The 26,194-nt window shown below is 36.6% G+C and overlaps 1 protein-coding gene across 1 annotated transcript in view; it reads left to right on the top strand.

The window, feature by feature from the left end:
• LOC117992205 (uncharacterized) overlaps positions 1–26,194 on the top strand; it is a 165,312-nt gene that overhangs the window by 130,199 nt on the left and 8,919 nt on the right. The window lies entirely within an intron of this gene.

Genomic DNA, 26,194 nt, shown 5'->3' with positions numbered 1-26,194 from the left:
GGTAGGGATTTCATTTGAAGAAACTAAACGTTTTTATGTGCATAATAAATATTGCTTAAGTATTATATTCTACTAGCTGGTGCCCGAGACTTCGTCCGCGTGAATTTAGGTTTTAAATATCCCTTGGGAACTCTTTGATTTTCCGGGATAAAAGTAGCCTATGTCACTCTCCTGTTCTTTAACTATACCCATGCAAAAATCACGTAGATCCGTTGTACCGTTGCGTTGCGACGTGATTGAAGGGCAGACCAACAAATCAACAAACAAACTTACGCATTTAGAATATGGGTAGCAAGACCAATAACAAATCCCATTTCCGTATTAAAACTAAAATCTAAATAAATGTATTAAATAAATTAGCAAAACAATATTATCTGACCGCAATAGTTACGCAATACGTGCGAAAAGTAAATATTTTAAACGAGGCTTTTCTAAAAACTCGCACGTGCTTATCCTTTGTTCGCGAGAATTATGAATCATTGTTGAGTCGATGAACCGTGTATCATGCGTTGAGATACTTGTACTAGGTACTATAAGTACGTGACAGGTTGAGATGGCAATGGGGGTATGAGGCGGAGAATTTAAAATGAAGTAAGAAATATAAAATCGGCCAAGTGAGAGTCCGACAAAGGGTTCCGTACCTACCATCGTAGAAAGAAATAGGGCTTTTTAATTATTTTCATGGTGGAAATTTTGAAGTTTTTATTAAGTACTGTACCTATATTTGTTGTTATAGCGGCAATAGAAATACACATTCTGTGAATTTTTTACTTTCTGCCTGTTACGGACGTTACGGTTCACGAGATACCGTCCGCTGGCAGACAGACGGACGGACGGACGGACGGACGTACGGACAGCGGAGGCTTAGTAATAGAATCCCGTTGGCACCCTTCGGGTAAAAAGTATTTTTTCATCCCTTTAGAAAGAAAAGAAAGAAAAATTATTTTAAAACTTGTGCCACACATTACCTGTTACTGTTAGACCCAGTTAGGTCATCCCGGCGCCTCTAATACTTGAGTAGTAAAGTCGAAAGACCTCAAGCAGAAGAAGCGCCGGAATAGACTACGTAATGTGTGGCACAACCCGAAAAAAAAGGTCCCGACTCAGCATAAATGCCATTATGTGTTTGCACACGTACTAAAACATACAGCGCTGGTTTTCAGTGGGAACCCCGATTCAAGTGGCGCCACGGAATTCATTTTTAACTGTACTTATCTATGCTATTTCTATTCTATCTACCTTATTACTAACAAATATAAACGTATTTACACTTTTACAAAAATAAAACGCTATAAATTATACTAGCAATTTGAAAAAAAGCAATATTACTCCAACAAACAATTGCCATTCGGAATGATCAGGCGTTAAGACATTAATCCTCGTGCAATAGTCAATACATTGATAGGATAGGGCAGTGCAATAATATAATTCCTTTAATGCCGTAATAAAATAAAAAGCGCTGACTGAAGCGGAAATTAAATCTTTCCAATACTCACCGGTTTACGTTCGAATAAAGTTTACTATGAGTGTTTTTGTTGTTATTATTACAAACATAGAGAAGGCTCTTTTCTCCAATCAGTATCTATCTACTTTTTAGTTTTTAGTTTTACACCTCCGTACTACTGATTAATTTGTGAGTAGCTCACGTCAAACTCATTATCATCATCATCAATACTTATAATAAAACTGTAACAGGTCAAATTCTGTACATTGCAGATATTTTGAAAATTTTTTTTCGAGGGCACTCTATAATCGATACTGAACCCAAAACTGTAATTTTTTTCATTTTTGTCTGTCTGTCTGTCTGTCTATCTGTCTGTCTGTCTGTCTGTATCACGGCCGCGCATCACGCTGAAACTACTGAATGGATTCCAATGAAACTTGGTACGATTTGAGGTCATACTATGAGGAAGAATATAGGATACTTTTTATTCCGAAATTCAGCATAGTTCCCGTAGGAGAGGGGATGAAAGTTAAAATGTATACTGAGTTGTAATTCATTAACGCGTAGTCGGATTTCATTCATTCTTTTTTTGTTAGAAAGGGGATATTTTAAAAATTGTTCCGTAAATATTTCAAGGTCATCAGTTTTTAACCGACTGTCAAAAAGGAGGTGGTTCTTTTTTCTACATCGATTTTTTCGAGGTTTCTGGACCGATTTGCAAAATTTTTTTTTAAATCAACAAAAAAGTTTTCGTGGTAATCACATAAAAAATTCTGGATTCAACTCCTTAATCCTGATGCTGCAGGGTTACTGCCCGCCTGAGTTATCAAGATTCAGGAAGTGTGCATAGTGAATTCATATTGTAGGTACCAAGCAACGACTTTATTCTCAGACTTCAAGTCTCAACTCCTCAACCCTGATGATGTAGGGTACAGCACTCCTAAACTATAATGTTTCAGGAACTGCGGATAATGCAAAATTATTGCGACTGTTAGGCGGAACGAAGTTCGCCAGGTCAGCTAGTTTTGAATAATTTCTTAAACTATACACTTTCAAGTAAAGATTTTTATATAAGCCTGTGAAGATGATACTGCTAGGGACTAGGGGCTCAATTTGAATGCCATAAGCCTACTTTGTCGTATTAGTTTACAAATTGCGAGAACCAAATTAAATTTGAATTTCGCGGGCAGACCGTGTCTTCCACCTTAAATAAAAGTTTATAATAATAATTATTATTAAAATAAACTCTTTCTTGATTTGCATTTTGCATACTAAAATATCTATTGAACGCGGAAGTGTATTTCAATTGTCACCGTTCCACTTATCATTCTCGCATCGTGTAATAGTGAAATTTATTTGCCCACAGATGCGCGTACGCATCTTGGCACGCCGCCATTTAAGTGTTTATTTCTGATCATAATATTCCAACTAGGACTCTGTGTCAGTGATGAAGACTCTGATATTTACAATTAAATGTACTATCGAAAGGTTATAAGTATTTATCTCAATTTTATAGACTTCCCAAATATGTATGATCTACAGTACGCCGTTGAAAGTAATGTACATCGGCCCAGATGAGTGTAGTTACTCTTATCTGTGTACATCGGCCTTTAGAATGACATTTGATTTTCGGCTTTGTAGAGCGTTGTCTCTGTCACTCATACCTATATGACGTTTTGTCGGTCTCAACGACCGAGACAGTGCTCTACAAATCTGCTGTCTCCTTCTAAAGGTCGATGTACATTACTTTCGGCCGCGTACCTACTGTAAGTATGTAAGTTTCTTCATTCCATCATCACTACCCACAATATTATAAATACGAAAGTGTATTTATTTGTTGTTTTATTGGTTTGTCCTTCAATCATGTCGCAAGGTAACAACGGATCAACGTGATGTTTGCTTGAGATGAAAAGTAGCCTATGTCGCTACTTTTTTCCTGGAAAAACAAAGTTCCCACAGAATTTCTGAAATCCTAAATCCACGTGGACGAAGTCGCGGGCATCATCTAGTAATAAAAACATAAACTATTGCGCAATTCATAAGTCGTAGACGTATTTCACCGTTGAAGAGGATTAATTGGTTTTGTTTTGATGCAATTAGGTCATGGTGATTATGAACTATGTCAGTTACATACAGTTTAATGCACTTACTTAATTGGCGTTTTGATATTAGTAATTGATAAGAAAGAAAATATATTTATCATTATTTTTTAAATTAAATTATCTTAAATATTTTAATGCGTTATGATTCGATCATCTCATCGAAAAATTCCACAACAAAAAACTATTTAGAATATTATTATATTCGTCCGCGTGGAATTAAGTTTTTAAAAAATCCTGTGGGAACATTTTCCGGGATAAAAGTAGCCTATGTCACTCTCCAGGTCTTTATCTATACCCATGCAAAAATCAAATCAATCCGTGGCACCGTTGCGACGTGATTGAAGGACAAACCAATAAACCAACAAACAAACACACTTTTGCATTTATAATAAGGGTAGGTAGTAGGTACTGATTAGGCTTTATACTTTGACGTAAGAGTTTTTACACCTTTATTACCTGTTATCTCCCAAAGCCGCCATGATCCTAACAAACGTTCCTCCCAATATTGGGGACAATACTCAGAGAAACTTTCAGCTTTTATAAAATAACGAAGGTCTGGCACGCTCTGGCTCTTAGTCCAATATGAAAATAATAACACATAGAATTTAAAAATCTCTTCATTTTCTGAAGTCGGTCGGTTAAAAATAAAACCACTATTTATTGAAGCCATCTCCACACTCACCAACCGTCTTCGAAAGATGACTTTCACTCTCACTTTACGTTTAGAGTGAAATAAACTTATTTTAGTATTTAGTGCGGAATTAATTGCCCCACAAAACATCAGCTGGGGGGATTTACGTATTGGACGGATTTGATGGAAGCCGGGGTGGGGTAATATTGACTCATTCCGTTGTAATGCTTAATAAAATGTTACAGTATAATGAATTGCATTGCTTTTTTATATTTTGTAATGAATGAAATAGGTAGTAGGTTATAATATTATTATTCTTGTGATATCACATACATATTTTTTTTAATATACATAGTCTACCACGCTGGCCATGTGCGGATTGGTAGACTTCACACACCTGAGAACTCTCAGGCATCCAGGTTTCCTCACGGTGTTTTCCTTCACCGTTAAAGCAAGTGATATTTAATTACTTAAAACGCACATAACTACGAAAAGTTAGAGGTGCGTGCCCGAGTTCGAACCCCCGACCTCCGGTTAGAAGGCGGACGTCCTAACCACTAGGCTATCACAGCTTAAATTTTGAATGTCAAGTTATGTATTTTAACGTGATTTTAACGGTTTTTTTAGATAAATCATCGCGATGTTTCTTCGTGTCCCAAAGATCTATAATTGTGCAAATGGACACACTGACTTAAAATTACCACCATCATATTATTATAATTTAGCACTATAAATGACTAATTTGAACAGCTAACAACCTAATGTGTATCTCAATTTTAAAAACTTTATAGGATGAATAAACAACTTGTTTATACTTCATCTAAATTCTAAATAGAGATTTTATATGCCTACCAATGTAACTGAAACTTTCCTAGCTAAGATCCTAGTATATCTACGTACTTTTTCAAATTTTTGTTTCAAGATAAGTAGATGCCATGCACTACGACACTGCGGAGTAGGTACGAAATAGTAATCCTCAAAAATTTGAGGTATATTGCCAGTTCACATTTCACTGTGCTGTGACTATAGCGTATGTTTGTATGTTTGTGCAGCAATAAAAGAGTAAGGCCCAATACATGGCCAGCTGTCATAACATCATTACTGCTAACGTTAATGACCGGGGCATAGCCAGACTGAGGAGAAATGGCCGTTTAAAGGTGGATTTATCTTAGGACAGGGCATCATCATCATCATCAACCAATAGACGACACAGAGACATAGGTCTCTTGTAGGGACTTCCACACGCCACGGTCTTGCGCCGCCTGAATCCAGCGGCTCCTTGCGACTCGTCTGATGTTGCCCGTCCACCTAGTGGGGGTCTTCCAACGCTGCGTCTTCCGGTGCGAGGTCGCCATTCCAGCACCTTGGGACCCCAACGTCTATCGGTTGTACGAACTATATGCCCTGCCCATTGCCACTTCAGCTTCGCAACCCGTTGAGCTATGTCGATTACTGTGTGTGTAGTGTGTGTGTGTGTTACTCTATTTCTCCTACGGATCTCCTCATTTCTGATTTGATCACGCAGAGAATCTCCAAGCATAGCTCTCTCCATCGCCCACTGAGTGACTCTGAGCTTTCTTATGAGGCCCATAGTTAGCGATCGGGCATAGATTTATTAAATTGTTGCACAGCATAATATTATGATGTAGCATGGCAGTCATAAACTATACGTGGCCGAAAGTAATGTACGTCGACCTTTAACGATAGTTTAAACGCTATTATGTCTACTTTCTACTTACTCAAAAACACAAAACTCAGAAAAAAGTAACACAATACAATTCATTTTAATATTATCACAAAAAATCCTCGCTGATTTTTATCTTTGTGTCCAACACCTCAATATTCAAATACAATATTTTGCAATTTACACAAATTAATATGCGCCGTCCATACAAGTGCTTTTGTATTGTCTCATCCAAGGTTACAATGGCCCGAAGACCGAGACTCGTCGGTCTAACTTTAATGTATAAATATACCTTATTATTGTTACAACGCACAAAGACTACGATGGATGTATACGACGAGACAGCTCAAAAGAGCCTCTAAAGCCGAACCAGCCGAACCAATTTCGCTAATTATTATTATAATAATAATTTTTTTATAATATTCCTTGAAGTACGAGGATGGTTCTTACGGAGAGAAAAAATTAAAAAATTGTAAGTTAGTAAAAAAATAAAGAAACGACTGTTAGGCGGTACGAAGTTCGCCGGGTCAGCTAGTATGTACAATAGATATAGCTTGGTAGTGGAAAAACCATCTACACGCCTAAGCGTTTTCTATAAGTTTTCAAAGTTAAAATAATATGATTGAAACAAACTAGCTAATATAAACAACAAATAATACACATACACACATACACACACGCACCCACACAAACACACACACACACACACACACTCGCATACATGCACACCACTATCACTTGTAATAGACACCGGTATAACATGTCCGACCTTAGCGCACCAAATTGTAATAACATTTATTCAAGTTTTTAGAAATGGAGAAGGCAACCCACTGTAATACAGTGTTTACTAGTGCAGGGGTTGCCCATTCATACGTCTACTAGACCTAGGTCTACTTAATTATTACTTGTTTTTTATCTGTATTATAAGTTTTTTTTTGTGTTCCTTATATGTAATTTAATATGTAATAATATCCAAAAAATATAATTTAAAGGTATGTGAAGTCGGCCAATTCACACTTAGCAGAGTGGTGGACTATGGTCTAAAACTCTAAGCTTTTCTCACTCTGAAAGGGAGACTTGTCTCAGTAGTGTGATTTATACAACATCTAGATACAAAACTACAACAATGCGACGCATAGGTAACGAACACAAAATATCTTAACCCATACTAATATTATTAAGGGGTAAGTGTGTCTGTACAGTACGCGGCAGAAAGTAATGTAGGTACATTGGCCTTAAGAATAACATTTCGGCTTTGTAGAGCTTTGTCTCTGTCACTCATACCTATATGACGTTTTGTCGGTCTCAACGACAGGGACAACGCTCTACAAATCTGCGATCTCCTTCTAAAAGTCGATGTACATTACTTTCGGCCGCGTACTGTATGTCTGTTACTTACCTTTATACGATCGTTTATCCGATTTTGACAAAATTTGGTAAGTACATAAATAGCTTGCATTCTAGGAAAATTAAAAAAATCCACGGGAATTTTGAGAAGCCTTAATTCACGCTGAATTCGCACCATCTCGCTATGTGCTCAACTGGCTTCACTTATTCACACGGTGTGGTCTGCATCCGTCTATCTTTTCCTTAAGTCTGTGACACGCACTATTCTTGTCTCTACTGATTCACAGTGGGAGTCCATATAAATACAAGTAAACATAATTTCTGCACTGAAACGCAATAGTCATTTGCAACCTTGTCTAATTGAAACCCTCATCCTCCTCCTTGAAGTTCACGTAATGCGATCTCTGAATGTTGCCAGCGATAAAGTTCTACGTTTCATTAGTAATTTTATTGTATGCATTTAAAGTTTAGAGTTGTGTTGTTATGTGATACGTTTGAGTTTATAGCTAACTATATGCTTGTTATGGAGGATTGCTATTAACTGTTGTTGTTTAGATAATAACTTCAGTTACTGGATACGGTAGTTGCGCTTTTCATTGATTTTCTTATCGTTATCTTTATTGTACAATGCTTTGTCTCTATACCTTGATCAGGGATTCGACCATTCGAGGTGAACAAATCTCTATCCATGGATATAAATAGTATAGGGCTCTCTCTGCTGTTACTCAACGCAATACAAATGATAAAAGCACAGTTAGCGTTAACCATTTTGAGTGACCAACCAATCACACACGAACCTATGGTTTTAATGTTTTTAACCTATGTATTTAAATGTTTTTAAGGGAAAACTTAATAAGTTACTTTTAGAAAAATGCTACTACGACGTCAAAGAATATTTAATGTAATAAGTGAATTTTAATTGTATTGTATTCTTCTAATATGCTCTGACATTTTACTGATTGCATGCTGTATAAGACTAATAATATCATTTGATAATGTTTAATAACTTAATTTTGATCTTAAATTATATCTCTTAAAATATTTGCACACTATTAATTTAGTCGACTGTTAAGGGCTCTTTATATTGTATTCTTTCATCTTCTTTGTACCATCGTTCTTGCAAATAAATGATTATTTATTTATTTTATTTATTTATGTTTTCTGTACTCTATTAGAGAACCTATGTTACCAAAAAAAACTTAAATTATTGCTAGCTTATACCTCTTCCTTAACCCGTACGGTATCAAGATGAAATAAACTTTAACACCAAGGGGTGGAATTTTCAAATTACCATTTAAATTAGTGGCTACATTATTAAAAGGAATCTACCCGCAAATTTTATCGATCATGATAATGTATTTATATAGATTAGATAGATTATAATCTATCTAATCTATATTAGATCTATTGCAATGGATTGAGATTTGGGACACATCTAATGAAGAACAACTTCAAAGTACCTATAATAACTAGACAAGTCTTTATTAAGTACTTTTAAGAGAACATACTTATATAAGTGCTCCAACGCGGTTCCAATATTGTTATTATATAGGTAATAAAAATAATATTTGTTTAATGACTTATGTAATTAATATTGGAATGTATTGAATAAATAAATGATAAATGATAATCTTTATCAAAAATCCAGCAAAGTTTTTTTTTGTAGCTATAAACTTTGCTTTGCTTTTTAACTTTCGTAAAAGCAATTTGCTTTGGTTTGTACAGACATTTTAAAGGTAAGCAAGCAGTACCAGCAATTCGTCAAAATCCATGGACATTTTCGGACAAAAGGATATACATTAAAATTATACATCCCAAGGACACTCTCAGATATTAAAAGCGAATCGTGCAAGAGTTTTTCCACTTTTCTGTTTTGTCATCCGCCAAAATGTATTTCGCGTTTCAAGGATCACTGAAGGGTCTTTTTGTTAACCGTGTTCTCCGAGCCCCCCGTATCCGTTTCTTGCTTTAATATTCATAAGTAAATTGGTGGGATGATCCGCCATGGGTCCTTGGGGATCCTTTTTATTTTTAATACTGATTTTAATACCTTTGGATACCTATTCGTGACTTTTTTGACGACGTTTTGTCCGCCGTCGCCTTTCGTTGCGCCTTTTGAATCTCATTTTATAATATCATGATTATTTTGATTTGTAGGACCGTGTTATCTACTGTTCCACTAATAATTTAATTCTTTTAAAACGAAGTCTTAATTATGTAGGTAATAAATATCTGAAGAATAATATAAATTAAACGTTTAGACCGTTCATCTCGTAGGAATTATTTATTCCTCGATTTCGAACTTGGATATAGGTAGGATAGCGTTTTTAAAATCATCAGACAGGTGGGTTATGTACTACTCGTTTTCGTGTACTTCACCATTCATTGCTGTATATTTTTTTTAAGTTAGGTAGGTACCTAATATTTGTACATAAAAATATTACGTACCTACCAGTGGCGAAGGGTGAAAATCTGAAAAAGGGAAGCCGGAAACGTACCTACTTACCTAAAAGAATATCAGCTGTTCCCCATCGATTTTTGTTTTCAAAACTTAATTTAGAAAAATTACTATCGTTACCTACGTAACAAGAAATCTGTTAAACAACAATCTACGTGAATTAAGGCCATTTCTGATTTTGACTTACCAAACTGAATCAAAATTACCGTGAACTTACACTTATTAGTTATTAATCACTATCCCCAATTTATTATATCAAAATAAAACACCACTAACAACTTTAAAAACAAACAAGCATGGCCGCTTCACAAAAATAAATAATATCAAATCACCCTTCAAAATACAAAATACTCAAAATAGTAGCATGTACCTGTTAAAATAATACTATTAATATAATTTTTAATTTGGCGGTATAATACGGTAACTCGGATTCTAGCGGCTTACTTACGTCAAATTTGTCTGACCTGTCAGAGTTCCAAATTCGTATTCGCTACTGGGCCTGCTCTTTCTTGGCGAACCGTAGAGCGAGACAGACCTAGTTCGCTCCTTTCGCTTTCGCTAGGGAAATGAAAGAGATAAATACTAAGCAAAAATCTAACTAGGGAATCCGATATTTTACGGCTTACGGTGTAGGACTGTAGGTGTATGTTACTTACCTACATTAGCTGTTAATTAGTAATAACAAAAAAAAATTGCATTTGTGACGATCAAACCTTTGTATTTACGAACGTATTACCGAATTTATGTGAATAGGTACTATTTACGCTATATTATGCCAATTCTTAAAGGGAAGCCGATAGGAATCGTGTTATATTGACTCATCGCCGCTGGTACCTACTTATTTGTACCTAAATATATTTTTTTACGACTGGGCTCAAGTTATACATTTTTACAGACTTTATAAATGTTGACTGACAAGTCTGAAAATTCAATGGTCTCATATTTTTGCGAAGGGAATTCACTCCGAATTCCTTTTTCAATACCGACCTCCTATTTGATTGGTGATACAATAGAATAATAATTTTTGTGGCCCTTTTATAGTCATAACATTTTATAACAACTACTTTTTCTCAAGATCTGATAGGTATCAACTCTTGAGAATTCAGAACACAGCGGTCTAGTCTGTAGGAAATAATGAAACAAATGAATACCTACGACCTCCTATTTCATAGGTACTACACTAGAATGGTATTTTTTGTGGTCCTTCAGTCACAACATTTTATGACTTCTTTTTCTCAAGATCTGATAGGTATCAACTCTCGAGCACACAGCGGTCTAGTCTGAAGGAAACAATGAAACAAATGAATACGTAACAGAATTCCAGATTTTGATACAACCGTCTCAAGACAGGTAAGCTGACTCATTTAAATATCGCCCTCGCCACCTCCGAGATAAGGGATTAAAAAGAGCACAGCATCCAACGAGACGACCACTTGAACGCGACGGAGCAATCATCCGAGACGCTCGCAAAAAATGAAAACAAGTCGCGAAAGGAAAAATATAAAAAAGCACGCTCAAGAAGGGTGGAAAAGCAAATGGAGAATGATCTTGTAAAATATTAGATGGCTGAAGAGCTTGGGGTTTGGGTACTGATAGGTATTGTGGTGTGTTAGATTTTGGGTTTGTTGATACTGTTACTCGTAGGTTGTTCACTATTCATCCCCCTCAAACTGTATATAGATACAGTTTGAGGTTACACACTATGGGGTAGACGAAAAAAAAAACATCCCCACTTTACATGTAGGGGAGCCAGCCTAAAAAAAATATTTATCACAATTTTATTTCACCACTTTGTCGGCGTGATTAATATTTATACCCATGCCAAATTACAGATTACTAGCACTAATAGTCTCTGAGATTAACCAAGGACGGACGGATGGACGGACGGATATGGCGATACTATAAGGGTTCCTTGTTTACTACGGAAACCTTAAATGGAAAAGGTGACTGACTAACTGACTGACTGATCTATCAACGCACAACTCAGACTACTTGACGGATCGGGCTGAAATTTGTCATGTAGATAGCTATGTACGTAGCGTAGGCATAAGCTAAGAAAGGATTTTTGAAAAGTCAACCGCTAAGGGGGTGAAATAATGGTTTGAAATGTAGTCCACGCGGACGAAGTCGCGAGCATAAGCTAGTGATATTAGAAAGGTGAAAGTTTGTATAGTACTATATTTGTTATGGGGCTTCCGAGAGGATCAAGCGGCTGCTTTTTATCCCGTAAAAATCCATGGTTCCCGCAGGATTTTATGAACATGTTATGACGAAGTCGCGTGCATCATCTAGTAAACTAAAAAGGATTTTTCATTTTATTTAGAAAGGACAATTTTATCTAATTCTATCCAATTAATTAATATAAAAACTCTTACATTCTACAATTACTTCACCATACGTCTCGATTCTTATCTTATTTATAACAACGTCAGTCTGTCTGTCCGCTTGTAACTTGAGAACTGCCCAGTGTAGCTCTCTTAGGTACTGTTATATGAAATGAATGTGCACTCCACCTCAGTTTATTTATACCAACAGTGTGATGAAAATTTCTACATAATTCTGTTTGGTGTAGAGATGGGCGTGATTGCTATTTTGAAATGATTTTCATTTGGTGAAATTATTTTTTTGTCACCACAGTGACTTCACAGGCGACACATGAATAATATTGTGCACTCCACCTCAGTTTATTTATACTAACAGTGTGATGAGCATCACTACCTACCCCTATTGTAAATATGAAAATACCTATATTTGTTTTTTGGTTTGTTGGTTTGTCCTTCAATCACGTCGCAACGAAGCAACTGATCGACGTGATTTTTCGCACGGGTATAGTTTAAGACCTGGAGAGGGACATAGGCTACTTTTTATCCCGGAAAATCAAAGAGTTCCCACGGGATTTTTTAAAACCTAAATCCACGCGTACGACGTTGTGGGCATCAGCTAGTTTCTATATAATTCTCTTTGGTGTAGACATGGACATAATTGCTATTTTGGAATGATTTTCATTTGGTAAAATTATTTTTTGTCATAACAGTGATTTCACAGGCGACACATGAATATTGTGCACTCTATCTCAGTTTATTTATACTAACAGTGTGATGAGCATTTCTACATAATTCTCTTTGGTGTAGAAATGGGCCTAATTGCTATTTTTGAAATAATTTTCATTTGATGAAATTATTTTTAGTCGTTACAGTGATTTCACAGGCAACACATGAATATTGTGCACTATACTTCAGTTTATTGCTACTTACAGTGTATAAGCATTTCCACATAATTCTCTTTGCTGTAGTGATGGGCTTTTTATTATTACTACTTTTAAGTAATTTTCATTTCAAGACATTTTTTTCTGCACAGTGATTTCAACTTGAAAAGTGATATTTTAACTTTAGGATTTACAATCTATTGCTACATTAATCAAACTAACTGCATATGTTTTTCTTTTTCTAACATGAAGCGATGTGAGTGTTCTCGCTAGCACATTCTAGCTTGGGTCGATAAACATGCGTGTGCGAATTTTAAGAAATTATTTAATTGGGTATTTGCCTACTTTTGAATTTGATAAATATTATTACTTTATTATAAACTAGGGTAAAAATAATGACGTACACTGAAAAAAATATTAAAATCCAACGAAGATTTACAAAGTTACAGGCATTTTAATTTTGGAGTGGGAGGGTCTTCTATCCCTTTTTCGCAAAACGAAAATTTGTATGAAACCGCACGAAGCTACTATGGCATTAGTAGGTGTGACGTCAAACTGCTGTATCGCTGTCTCTGTCTAATCAGAAATATTTAAATGCTTATAACTTTTTTGTTATTTGATCGATTTAATTAGTTTTTCAGTTTACGTACTTTTATTCTAGTTTATAATAAAGTAATAAAACAATTGGAGTCAAATACCCAATTTTCAAACTCTGTAAGATTTTGCTTCGTGGTTTTTCACTGGCTACTAAGGTAGCAGGGTGTTACATATGAAAAAGCTTTTCACGTGATTTATAACATGCTAGCTGTGAAATGGTACATCCCTACTTTGGTGTTATGCAATTTTACTTTGCTTACGCGTTGACATATTTCCCTCGTCAACTAGTTTTATATTGTGAAATCTAGATTTAAGTTTTGTACAAGAATCATATAAGTTACTAGCTTATGAACGCGACTTCGTCCTCGTGGACTATACAAATTCCTAATTTCTATTTTACCCCCTTAGGGATTGAATTTTTAAAAATATTTTCTTAGCGGATGTCTACGTCATAAAAGTTGTCTGCATGCTAAATTTCAGCCCGATCCGAATCCGTCCAGTTTAAGCTGTGCTTTGATAGATCAGTCAGTCAGTCATTCAGGTAGTCCGTCACCTTTTCCTTCTATATATTTAGGCTAATTCGTTATTGGTTTACTATTCGAAAACTTCTTATCGTTCTAAGGATCACTACATATTATACTAAACGTTGCCCGTGACTTTGTCCGCGTAAGTTTCGGTTTTTATAAATCCCATGGGAGCTCTTTGATTTTCCGGGAAAAGTCTATGTCCTCCTCCGGGATGCAACCTAGGTATCTCTGTACAAAATAAATGATGCCTAACACTTCTTCGGTGTGGATTTAAGTATTTAAAAATTATATGGGAGCTTTTTGATTTTTCGAGGTATGGGAGATTGCTGGGTACGGTTGTGCCAAATTTCATTTGATCGCCTCTATCCGATCGATTGATTTTTTTTTAATATGACATTTTGTAAGGTGCTTTTTTACAGTTCGATTGATTTGATTATGATTGTCGTCAAACGCAAGCCTATCCTGCAATTAAAAAAAGGAATGAAAATCAGTTTCCCAATGCACCTAAAACTATATCTCCATAAAATCTCCACATAAGTAGGAGTAATGAGCGTCTCATGCAGCATCGAAAACAATGCCTTGCACATAGCTTTTATACATACGTTTGTGGATTCGCGAGCTTTGTGTTTGACTTTAAAAACCTCTTATGGAGAAGGCTAAAAAACAAATAACGGTACAAAGTCCTTAGAGTCGATAGCAAGACCATAAGAATCAGACTAGACGGCTGACGGTTTTAGCTAGAGGAAAAACGGATCGAAAATAAAGTAAAAATCGAGACATCCCAAGAAGAGGTCTCAAGCGAACCTTGAAGTTTTCGGTGGGATCGTGTTACACCGAAGCGATACATTTGCTGTTCTTTGCTGGAATACATGATAATTGAGTATTAGATTTTATGTTTACTAAAACGATTTTGCTATTTTCATTTCTCTACCATGTTTAGATATGTTAGAGTGGACGAAGTTTTTGTAGTGCAATTTCGTAAAAACCTTTATGTTCGATGCTTCTTAACGCATGCAATTAAAAAATATTCTTTGTGTTTCTTCGAACATTTTATTCACCATAAATTGCCATAGAAATAAATTATTATTGATATTTTTTTACACGCTAACTCCTTTGAGATTTTTGTTACCATCGTAGGAAATAGTAAAAAATATTATGTGATAATATGCACATATATTTTTTTCTAAAGTGACCAGCCAGCTAGGCGTTAAAGTTATGCATCAAGAAATTCGCATATCCTTTAAAAGCAGAACCTACAGTTGAGGTGTGATTTTCAATTCAGCTGTATTGTAAAGTACTTCGCTTTGTTGTAAAACAATTGTGTTTGAGTGAAGATCTCATTTTGCGGTACAAAGAGTACATATTCATTATCCACGGCAATATCTTCTGCTCTGCACACCGCCTTTACTTAAGCTTAACTTTTACTTAGAAAAGGAAAAATCTGACTTGTGAATTTTCTCACCGGCAGTTTTACCAGTCTCAGCCGTTCGCCACGGTGTAACAGACGGCCGAACCTTTGTTTTACGTCTCTCGCCATACCGTATCATTAACTCGAAGTGGATGGAGTTTTTTCGACTTTTTAACGTTAATCCTTTTTTTTATTTATGAAAAAGCCGGTGTCACTGCTTCTTTGAGTTTTGGAGGGTTCGCGCGAACGCTTAATATCCGCTGATTGCGGATGGCATTAATTAGAATTTTGAGAACATTTCTGTACAAGCATTTCGAGTATGTTTTGACGCCATGATTTTTTTGGCGAAATTTTTATTTGGCTCATGATCTTTTATAAAGGTTTCTGAATTTATGTGAAACGTAAAAAAAACGTGTAAGCGTTTCGCTTTTATGACTTAATACGTGAATTTTGAATATTTTTAATGATTTCCGGATATTTTAAAAGCGCCCAAATTATCAGTTGGTATTAAAAAATTCTAAACTCACTTTGGTACCTAATGGCCACAGAACTACTTAGAAAATACCTACATATTACCTATTACCTATATTATAAGTAGGCAATGGGGCCGATTCTCTTGTACACAATCTCTAAACGATACTAAATTAACATGTCTAAATCTAGTGCTATCCTTTTCCGCAAGCAACATTAGCAAAGGGATAGCAATAGATTTAGACGTGCCATTTGAGTTTAGTTTAGAAATTATGTATAATGGAATTAGCCACATTATATGGATTTAAGTAGGTAAATGACTCACTATACATCGACTTTGCCTTTGAATTTTGAATTATGAACCTATTTTTCAATGAAGTTAAAACATTATCTAAATTTCGAGCTTATGACTGAATTTGGTTGCCTGGAAGAGATTGCTAGTTAGCGTTATTAATAGCCGTCAAATTGTGCCTGTCTAACTTTTATTTTGTTTTTATGTGTTTTTCTGTACTTTTGTGGCGTACGATAAACCTATATTCATTCATTTTTAACTGCAAATGTTTTGCTACAATTACTTCTTACTCATTTTTATGTGATATGCGCAGAGCCAAAGATGATATTTCTTAAATATATAAAAGGAAAAGGTGACTGACTGACTGATCTATCAACGCACAGCTCAAACTATTGGACGGATCGGGCTGAAATTTGGCGTGCAGATAGCTATTATGACTTAGGCATCCGCTAAGAAAGGATTTTTGAAAATTCAACCCCTAAGGGGGTGAAATAGGGGTTTCAAATTTGTGTAGTCCACGCGTACGAAGTCGCGAGCAAGCTAGTTCTATTCTAGAATAAGATCCTTGATATTGCTACGGTTAAGTTATCCCATAGATCTAACCCTTCACTATCGCTATTGTGTTTGCGCATTCCCATGACTACAGGTGGCAACAAAGGGTTGGATACGCACCTTAAGAATTAATTTACTTCTGTTTCAATGAGGTTATTATTGTTTATTAATGATTTATGGGCCTCAGAAGAAAGCTTAGAGTCACTCAGCGGGCGATGGAGAGAGCTAGTTGGAGTTTCTCTACGTGACCAAATCAGAAATGAAGAGATTCGTAGGAGAACTAGAGTAACCGACATAGCTCAACGGGTTGCGAAGCTGAAGTGGCAGTGGGCAGGGCACATAGTTCGTATAACCGATAGACGTTGGGGTCCCAAGGTGCTGGAACGGCGACCTCGCACCGGAAGGCGCAGCGTTGGAAGATCCCCCCACTAGGTGGACGGACGACATTAGACGAGTCGCAAAGGAGCCGCTGGATTCAGGCGGCGCAAGACCGTGGCGTGTGGAAGTCCCTATAAGAGACGTTTGTCCAGCTGTGAAGGTCTATCGGTTGATGATAATGATGATGAATGATTTATAATGTTATAAACATTTAATACGGTATTACATTAATTTGTGTTTTAGAGTTTAGAACTTTCTGTTCCTTGTGAATTCCTTCGTACCTAATGAATCAGCTTCGTGAGTCAAGCACCGAATTTCCACAGAACTATTTCCATTGACTCGATTTTTTTTGAATCTGTATATATTTTTTTAAAGAACATAGTTAATAAGCCGTGAATCATGACTAATATTCCCCTTTTCCCTCCAAATAAACTAGGAGTGGATACGAGCATAGTGCAACGGGCGGGTTTTGAACCGCCGACCTTTCGGGTTTCAGTCCGCTCCTTTAACCATTGAGCTATTGAGAGTTTTTGTTGTTATACCTGAATGTAATATTATTAATGCTTTCATTCATCTCAGCATTTTCATTTGCGAAGATCGCATTACTGAAATCTGATAAATTTTAATATCAAGACGCAAGACGCCAGACTCTCATAAAAACCGGTATGAATGACAAAAACTCTAATTTTTCCTTCCGATTTCATTACGATATGTTTAAAATATTGCAGAGGGTTTGAAGGTACATCTTCACAGATACAAAAGCCGGTCAAGTGCGAATCGAACTCTTACACGAAAGATTCCGTAGGTACCATCTTACAAAGTACAGTAGGTATACGCGGTAAAAAATGATGTACATTAGAAGGAGATAGCAGATTTGAAGAGCATTGTATCTGTCGTTGAGATCGACAAACCGTCATATAGATATGAGTGACAGAGACAACGCTCTACAAAGCCCAAATCTAAATATATTATGTACCTACTTTTTGCTTTCAAATTCGCTATCTTGGTTTTTTATTATTTGTTGTTATAGCGGCAATAAAAATACACATTCTGTGAAAATTTCTACTCTACCTAGTATGGTTTATGAGATACAGCCCGCTGACAGGCAGTCGGACAGATAGCGTAAACTTAAAATTAGGACCCCATTGGCCCCGATTCTCTAGTCTCTCTCTAAACTAAATTTAAAGTATCTGCATCCTTTTCTTTTTACTAATGCTAAAAAAGGAACGGAACATGACTTTCACATTTAAAGACTCTAAATTTTAGTGCACAATACAAATTTAAACAGTAGGTTCGCGAGTGCGTGCTAAAATCATGGGTCTTACCATCTAAAAATTAAACTTAGAAATGTCAAACTGCTTCTGTCCTTTTCATATTACAATAGTAAGAAGAGGGTGCGAATACTCTAAAATTAGGTTGTGCTTAGAATCGGTGCCATGGCTCCCTTCGGGTACGGAACCCTAAAAAGCAAGGTATATTTGTGGATACAAGCACTCTTTGTGGGATTTTCACTTTTTATTAAAACTGTGATTTGCTTTGATGATATTTGATTTGAGATATGAAGCGAGTGATGTCTTTATTAAATTTTTATAAGGGCACATGCAGCCCTAGAATGAATGAATGAATGAATATTTATTTATAACCAAAAAAAACTAGGAGATCCCGTATCTTAGGGTAGGTAATAATACTTTTCATTTTCATAGAATTCTAAATCCATACTAATATTATAAATGTGTAAGTGTGTCTGTCTGTCTGTCTGCTAGCCTTTCACGGCCCATCAGTTCAACCGATTTTGACGAAATTTAGTACAGAGATAGCAATACTACTTTTTATTCCGGAAAATCGAAGAGTTTCCACGGGCTTTTTAAAAACTGAAACTTACGCGGACGAAGTCTCGGGCATCACCTAGTATGTTATAAATGTACCTAATATGCACCCATGCAAACTGTGGAACCAACTCCCATCGGCGGTGTTCCCACTAGATTATAACATGGGGTTATTCAAGGGGCGGACCAACAAATTCCTAAAAGGCCGGCAACGCATCGGCGGTTCCTCTGGGATATCTACTCGTGTGCTCTGGTGCTGCAAATGTTCAGGGGCGGCGGTAATGACCTGCTTGCTCGTTTGCTCGCTATTTTTTTTTTTTTAATTAGCAAACTCATTAATTAAGGTATGAAAACATCCACCCCCTTACCACCTGGGTGTCTGGTGCACTTCGACCGTCCGCTGTGCCAGATCCTTCTTTCCACGCACATGCAAACTGTGGAACCAACTCCCATCGGCGGTGTTCCCACTAGATTACAACATGGGGTTATTCAAGGGACGGACCAAAAAATTCCTAAAAGGCCGGCAACGCATTGGCGGTCCCTCTGGGATATCTACTCGTGTGCTCTGGTGCTGAAAATGTTCAGGGGCGGCGGTAATGACCTGCTTGCTCGTTTGCTCGCTATTTTTTTTTTTTAAATTAGCAAACTCATTAATTAAGGTATGAAAACATCCACCCCCTTACCACCTGGGTGTCTGGTGCACTTCGACCGTCCGCTGTGCCAGATCCTTCTTTCCACGCACATGCAAACTGTGGAACCAACTCCCATCGGCGGTGTTCCCACTAGATTACAACATGGGGTTATTCAAGGGACGGACCAAAAAATTCCTAAAAGGCCGGCAACGCATTGGCGGTCCCTCTGGGATATCTACTCGTGTGCTCTGGTGCTGAAAATGTTCAGGGGCGGCGGTAATGACCTGCTTGCTCGTTTGCTCGCTATTTTTTTTTTTTAAATTAGCAAACTCATTAATTAAGGTATGAAAACATCCACCCCCTTACCACCTGGGTGTCTGGTGCACTTCGACCGTCCGCTGTGCCAGATCCTTCTTTCCACGCACATGCAAACTGTGGAACCAACTCCCATCGGCGGTGTTCCCACTAGATTACAACATGGGGTTATTCAAGGGGCGGACCAACAAATTCCTAAAAGGACGGCAACGCATCGGCGGTTCCTCTGGTGCTGCAAATATTCATGGGCGGCGGTAATCACTTAACATCAAGGGACCCGCCTGCATGTTTGCTCGCTATCTCTATTTAAAAAAAACCGGACAAGTGCGAGTCGGACTTATCGGGTTCCGTATCATTGTACAAGACATAACACCATGTAAAAAAATGGTACTATATCTGCTTACTTTATGCAAAATATCCGCCATAATTTTCAAAGTAATATTTGCGTACCTAATCCTGAGATGTGAATTTGGTGAGACGTCATAATTCGTAAGAAAAAGGAAAGATAAACCGTCACCGGTGTATTTCCCTCGCGGATACGATTTTTTATTTACATTTTGTTACTTATGCGTTTCTCATCAGATAAGAGCGGGGTGGCAAATTGTATGATTCTGAATTACATGTAATTATGTACCCCCATCTTACAGCTACCTGAATCTTGATATTTCTTTTTATAAATGACCAGGTTATGCCGGCGACTTTGTCCGCGTAGACTACACAAATTTCAAATACCTGTTTTACCCCTTTAGGAATTGAATTTTCAAAAATCCTTTCTTATCGGATGTCTACGTTATAATAGCTATCTGCATTCCAAATTTCAGCTTTATACGTCCATGAGGTGTGCTTGATCTTGTGCTTGATAGATGAGTCAGTCAGTCAGCTTTTCCTTTTGTATATCTAGACTAGCTTATGCTCGACGACTTCTTCTGCATGGACTACTCAAATTTCAGACCCATATTTTACTCATTTTTTGAAAAAAAAAAATTGAAATAAATCCTTTTTTCGTGGATGCCTACGTCATAATAGCTATCTGAATGCCAAATTTCAGCCCGATCCGTCCAGTAGTTTGAGCTGTGCGTTGATAGATCAGTCAGTCAGTCAGTCAGCCACCTTTTCCTTTTATATATTTAAAGATTAGTAGTAAGTAACATAATGTAACATATACGCAACAAATTGCCACATTTAACAGCACAAGTGTTAAAAACCTCGTTTTACGATTGAACGCGTGCTGATAACCAACGCGCCGCATGCGAGTTATTGTTAATAACAACTTTATGTGCTCACCATTTGTTATGGAAATCTATGGAGGCGCTACCTTAAACGTTTTATATGGGAATAAAAAGTTACATGTTACTTTTTCGATGGTGTATCATGTATGTCACCATCAAAAACGTCTCAGTGTTTAAAAACCGAAGTTTGCGAACAGTGCATGTCATCATCATCATAAACCGATAGATATCCACACGCCACGGTCTTGCGCCGCCTGAATCCAGCGGCTCCATGCGACTCGTCTGATGTCGTCCGTCCACCTAGTGGGGGGGTCTTCTAACACTGCGTCTTCCGGTGCGAGGTCCCAAGGTGCTGGAATGGCGACCTCGCAATGGTGTATGTCACCATCAAAAACGTCTCAGTGTTTAAAAACCGAAGTCTTGGAACAGTGCATGTTGCCAGTAGGTAATGACTGATGACATATTATATAGATAGGTTGATCATGATAATGATTACTTAGTTATCTTAGTTCTTATATTCATAAATACGTGCACTAATTTTTTTTTAAAGAATACCCATCAGCTCGAAACTTTAGTCTAGTGCTGACGTCACCAAAATGGCGGCCACGCGCAATTTGCGGGACTTATACTACAACATATTCTTCTGCGAGTAGTTCACCTTTACATACACACATAGTACTACGTACGTAGGTACCTACTTAAATCCTGCATAATGTATTTTTTTATTATTTTCCGCTGTTTATCTAATAAAATGTATTTTATATCCGGGAACCTGCTTATTTTTAAAGTCCCCACACACGTAAAAATAAAGCTCCCCACACACTCCCCGGTTATTGTAATCCTAGCAATAAAAAGGATATTAAATTTAAGACTTTTCTTTTTTATAACGGATAGAAAATGCGTTTCATATCAGTTGTTAAAGTAAACGATGGATTTTGGAGTTTGGTGAAATAATGGGGGTTCTAACCGACATTGAAGAAGAGAGAAAGAATATGGTGGCTGACTCAAAATGTTTAACGTCCAATGAGATTTTGGTCTCTGTCATTTGTATGGGATTGCGTAACAAAGAGAGCCCGCTACCAACTTCTTTCCGTGGATAGATTATAGTACAGTACGCGTCAGAAAATAATGTACAATGAGATAGCGGATTTGTAGAGCATTGTCTCTGTCGTTGAGACCGACAAAACGTCACATACGTATGAGTGGCAGAGACAACGCTCTACAAAACCGAAATGTCATTCTAAAGGCCGATGTACATTATTTTCTGCCGCGTACCTACTGTACCTAATTTATTAGAGAATTTATCAAAATACCTATTTTTACACGGGTAAAGTAACTAAAATTATAATAAAAAAAATAGGATCACACTTGTAAAACGCCACATCAATCTATTCGAGTAAAACATTTACATAATTATTTTTCCCATACTCGATAATTACTAGATTAAGTAAATAATATCCTATGAAGTTTAAAATCGGGTTATAAAATATATTGTAGGACATTGTACGCTCTAGAAAAAGATATCTCTCTGATTTCACCCTATTCTATTGTTACAGTTTTTATTTTTTTTACAGATACAAACATAATAAGAACAGATAAAAGATTTGCTATAAAAATTAAAATCATAAGAAAATTCCCCTTATCTACGCGAAACAAAAGTGTAGACGTTATAATTTTTATTATTGTTTTAGAGAGGCTCGTGAATCCGCCATTTTGTTTTAGCGTTCGAATTTTAAAAAGCACGAAATAAAACGCGCGTAAAAACGTTTGAAAGTTTTTTTATTGTCAAAAAGACGAGGAATCGGGATCGTCTGCGTTACAATAAATTTTAGATAGCAAATGCCGTTTTTATTATGAAATGTCATTAATTTTTTTATGCGAGGTAATCGCTGTATCTTAAAGCTGCTAATAAAAAATTAATAAGATTTTTTTATTTGCTTCTCCATTGTATTTTTTTGTTCTGTTCTATTTTAAAGATTTATTAAGCTTTATTTTTTTATTTTTCGGGTTTCACCTTGGATTGGAGACCGAAGTCTTAAGCACGAGGCTATCACAGCTACAGTAAAGTCAAGTTAACACAACCCATTGCCGGCTCACTACAGAGCACGGGTCTCCTCTCAAAGTGAAGGGTTTTGGCCATAGTCTACCACGCTGGACATGAGCGGATTGGTAGACTTCACACACCTTTGAGAACATTATGGAGAACTCTCAGGCATGTAGGTTTCCTCACGATGTTTTCGTTCACCGTAAAAGCAAGTAATTAGAGGTGCGTGCCCGGGCTCGAACCCCCGACCTCCGATTAGAAGGCGGACGTCCTAACCACTAGACTATCACAGCTTTGTAGCAAGTAGGTATGTGTTCTTACAATAATATAATTCCTCCCAACTTAATTACATAAACGCATCACAAGTACCGAAACAAATCCGAAATTTACGAACACCAATAAAAGTAACTCGTTAACGAAATTATTATTCGACCTCATCAAGGCACATTACAAACTTTAATTGTCAATAAACACTTTAAATGAGATGAGACGGTTTTAAATGGAACCATTGATCTGGTTGTTTTGCCCTTTATTTTTTGGTTCCTTATGTTTAAGGTGACGCAGTACGCTCGACCGAAATTGGGTAGTCGACTCCAATGTTTTTATTACTTTATTATAAACTATGATAAAAATAATGACGTAAACTGAAAAAACTAATTAAATCGATCAAATATCGAAAAAGTTATAAGCATTTAAATATTTCTGATTAGACAGAGATAGCGATATATAATTATGACGTCATTTTGACTAATGCCGTAGTAGCTTCGTGCGGTTTCAAACAAATTTTCGTTTTGCGAGAAAGGGATAGAAGACCCTCCCACTCCAAAATTAAAATGCCTGTAACTTATACGTAAATAAAATAATAATATTTATCAAATTCAAAAGTAGTAAAATACCCAATTGGCAGCGCACGTGGCGTGGGTAACTTGTTTGCTTTTCACTTGACTTTGTATGAGAAAGGTGAGAGGCACGATGATTTTCACCGAAATCAAGCACGCGGTTTAGGAAAAGTATTATTGAGAAAAAACTACAGAATTTATGTTTGCAAAGTATAGTTATTTCTAAAATTTCTTTCTTTTAGTTCTAGGGAACCCTAAAACTGTGCGATATCATAAAAATCCCTTCACCACGTCGCGCCGTCGTCGTCACTATGAAAAATCAGATTTTATATCGCTTTTACTTTCGAGACGCGTGCGCATGTTAGTGACGTCATATTTTATGGAAAGTACCTATTAAGATATTATAACCATTTTATGATGGTCATAAAGGACGATGCAGCTATTGTGATATTACAAGGGTATTTAGTGCTAATTGTTCTTTATATTGGCACTAGATATTGCCCGCGACTTCATCCGCTTGGATTTGGGTTTTTTAAAAGTTCTGAATGAGCTTTTTGATTTTCCGTGATAAAAGTTGTAGCTATGTACATCTCCGAGATGTACCCTATCTCTGTAATAAATTCCGTCAAAATCGGTTAACCGGATGGGTCTTTTTCTTCGGGATAAAAGTTAAGCTTCGTCCGTCTCCAGGATCCCGGGATCCAAGGTATCTCTGTATCAAATACTTATAGTCAAAATCTTGAAATGGTAACTGACAGACAGATATTTTCGCATTTTTATTATTAGTATGGATTCGTATGAATCGTATATCTATACTTAATAAAAAGTTCCTCCCAGTGTTGGGAACAATACGCATAGAAACTTTCAGCTTTTATAAAATAAGAAAGGTGTGGCACGCGCTGGCTCTTAGGCCATAATATGTGTTGCAGATAATAATAGAGCTTGAGAACATGAAGTTCAACCAAAAAAGCAACTGTTATAGCCAAAGATAGCATTGCTCGTTGCATTCTCATAATAAAATTGATCATAACACGGAATATATTCCTATATATAAACAGTTTATGACAACGCCGCGATGCATTTACGATGAACGGGATCACAGTTTATTACGAGCAAGCGATTAGCCAAAATACGACTTGACCATAAATAATGTGTAAAAACATGTATATTGTCTGCGCAAAACACACTGACCTCTATCAGAGTGAACTAGAGTGAGGGGGAAACTCTCGGTTTGATCCTGAATCGATTATATCAAATATTTAGGCTATGGGTGACGTGAAATCACGGTGAAATGAAAGAAAAATAGGCGTTTTATAGGCTACCTAGCGTCAAATGTAGGTAAATAAGGAAATTTGGCATGCAGGTACTCGTATTATGACTAAAGGCAGCCGCTGTGAAATGATTTTTAATTATTGAACCCCTAATGGACCTATCTACCAAAGCCTCTATGATCCAAACTTCATAGTCGCTGATCGTTCCTCCCTGTGTTGGGGACAATGTACAGAGACACTTTCAGCATTTATAAAATAACATAGGTCTGGCACGCGCTGGCTCCTTCTCTATAAGGGCGTAAAATAAGGGTTTGAAAGTGTAGTCCACGCGGACGAAGTCCCGGGTACAAGCTAGTAAGTCCATATTTTAGTGGCAAAAAATGAAAAAAAAAAAAAGAATAACTCAACTTTTTATTGTGACGCGTTTATGCGTCCAACATTTTTATTCATTTTTATTTATAGTGATGCGACACGCGTCGATACGGCTCGATATTTTTTACGATCGTATTTAATTTATTTGTGCGCTCGTAAACGTCACTGTAGAGCATCAATGCTCGTTGGCTTTTGAGATTATTATTTGTTGCCCGCGCGGTTTTTAACGACGTTGTTACAAGATTGCTGGTCCGCCATTCCTTGTGATGACGGCACTTTACAGTTAAAGTCATAGGTTATTGCTGGCTCGTCCTAAACGCACTCGTATTCGTATGTATTTGTTCAGATAACGCTGACAAAACATTGGTTTGTTGATTTACAAATTCATCCATTGTTTTGATTTTCATACATGATACTTTTGTTTAGTCTATTCCTACTAATGTTACTAAATAGTGTGTTTTAGAGCACCGGTACTCGTTGGCTTGGAGATTATTATTTAGTTTGTTAATTTACAATAATTTCATCGATTATTCTGCTTTTTCATACGTTTCTTTTGTTAATTTATCCCCA

This window comes from Maniola hyperantus, chromosome 21 (genome assembly GCF_902806685.2).
Source record: "Maniola hyperantus chromosome 21, iAphHyp1.2, whole genome shotgun sequence".
NCBI lineage: Eukaryota > Metazoa > Arthropoda > Insecta > Lepidoptera > Nymphalidae > Maniola > Maniola hyperantus.
This window is presented reverse-complemented; position numbering and strand designations above follow the sequence as displayed.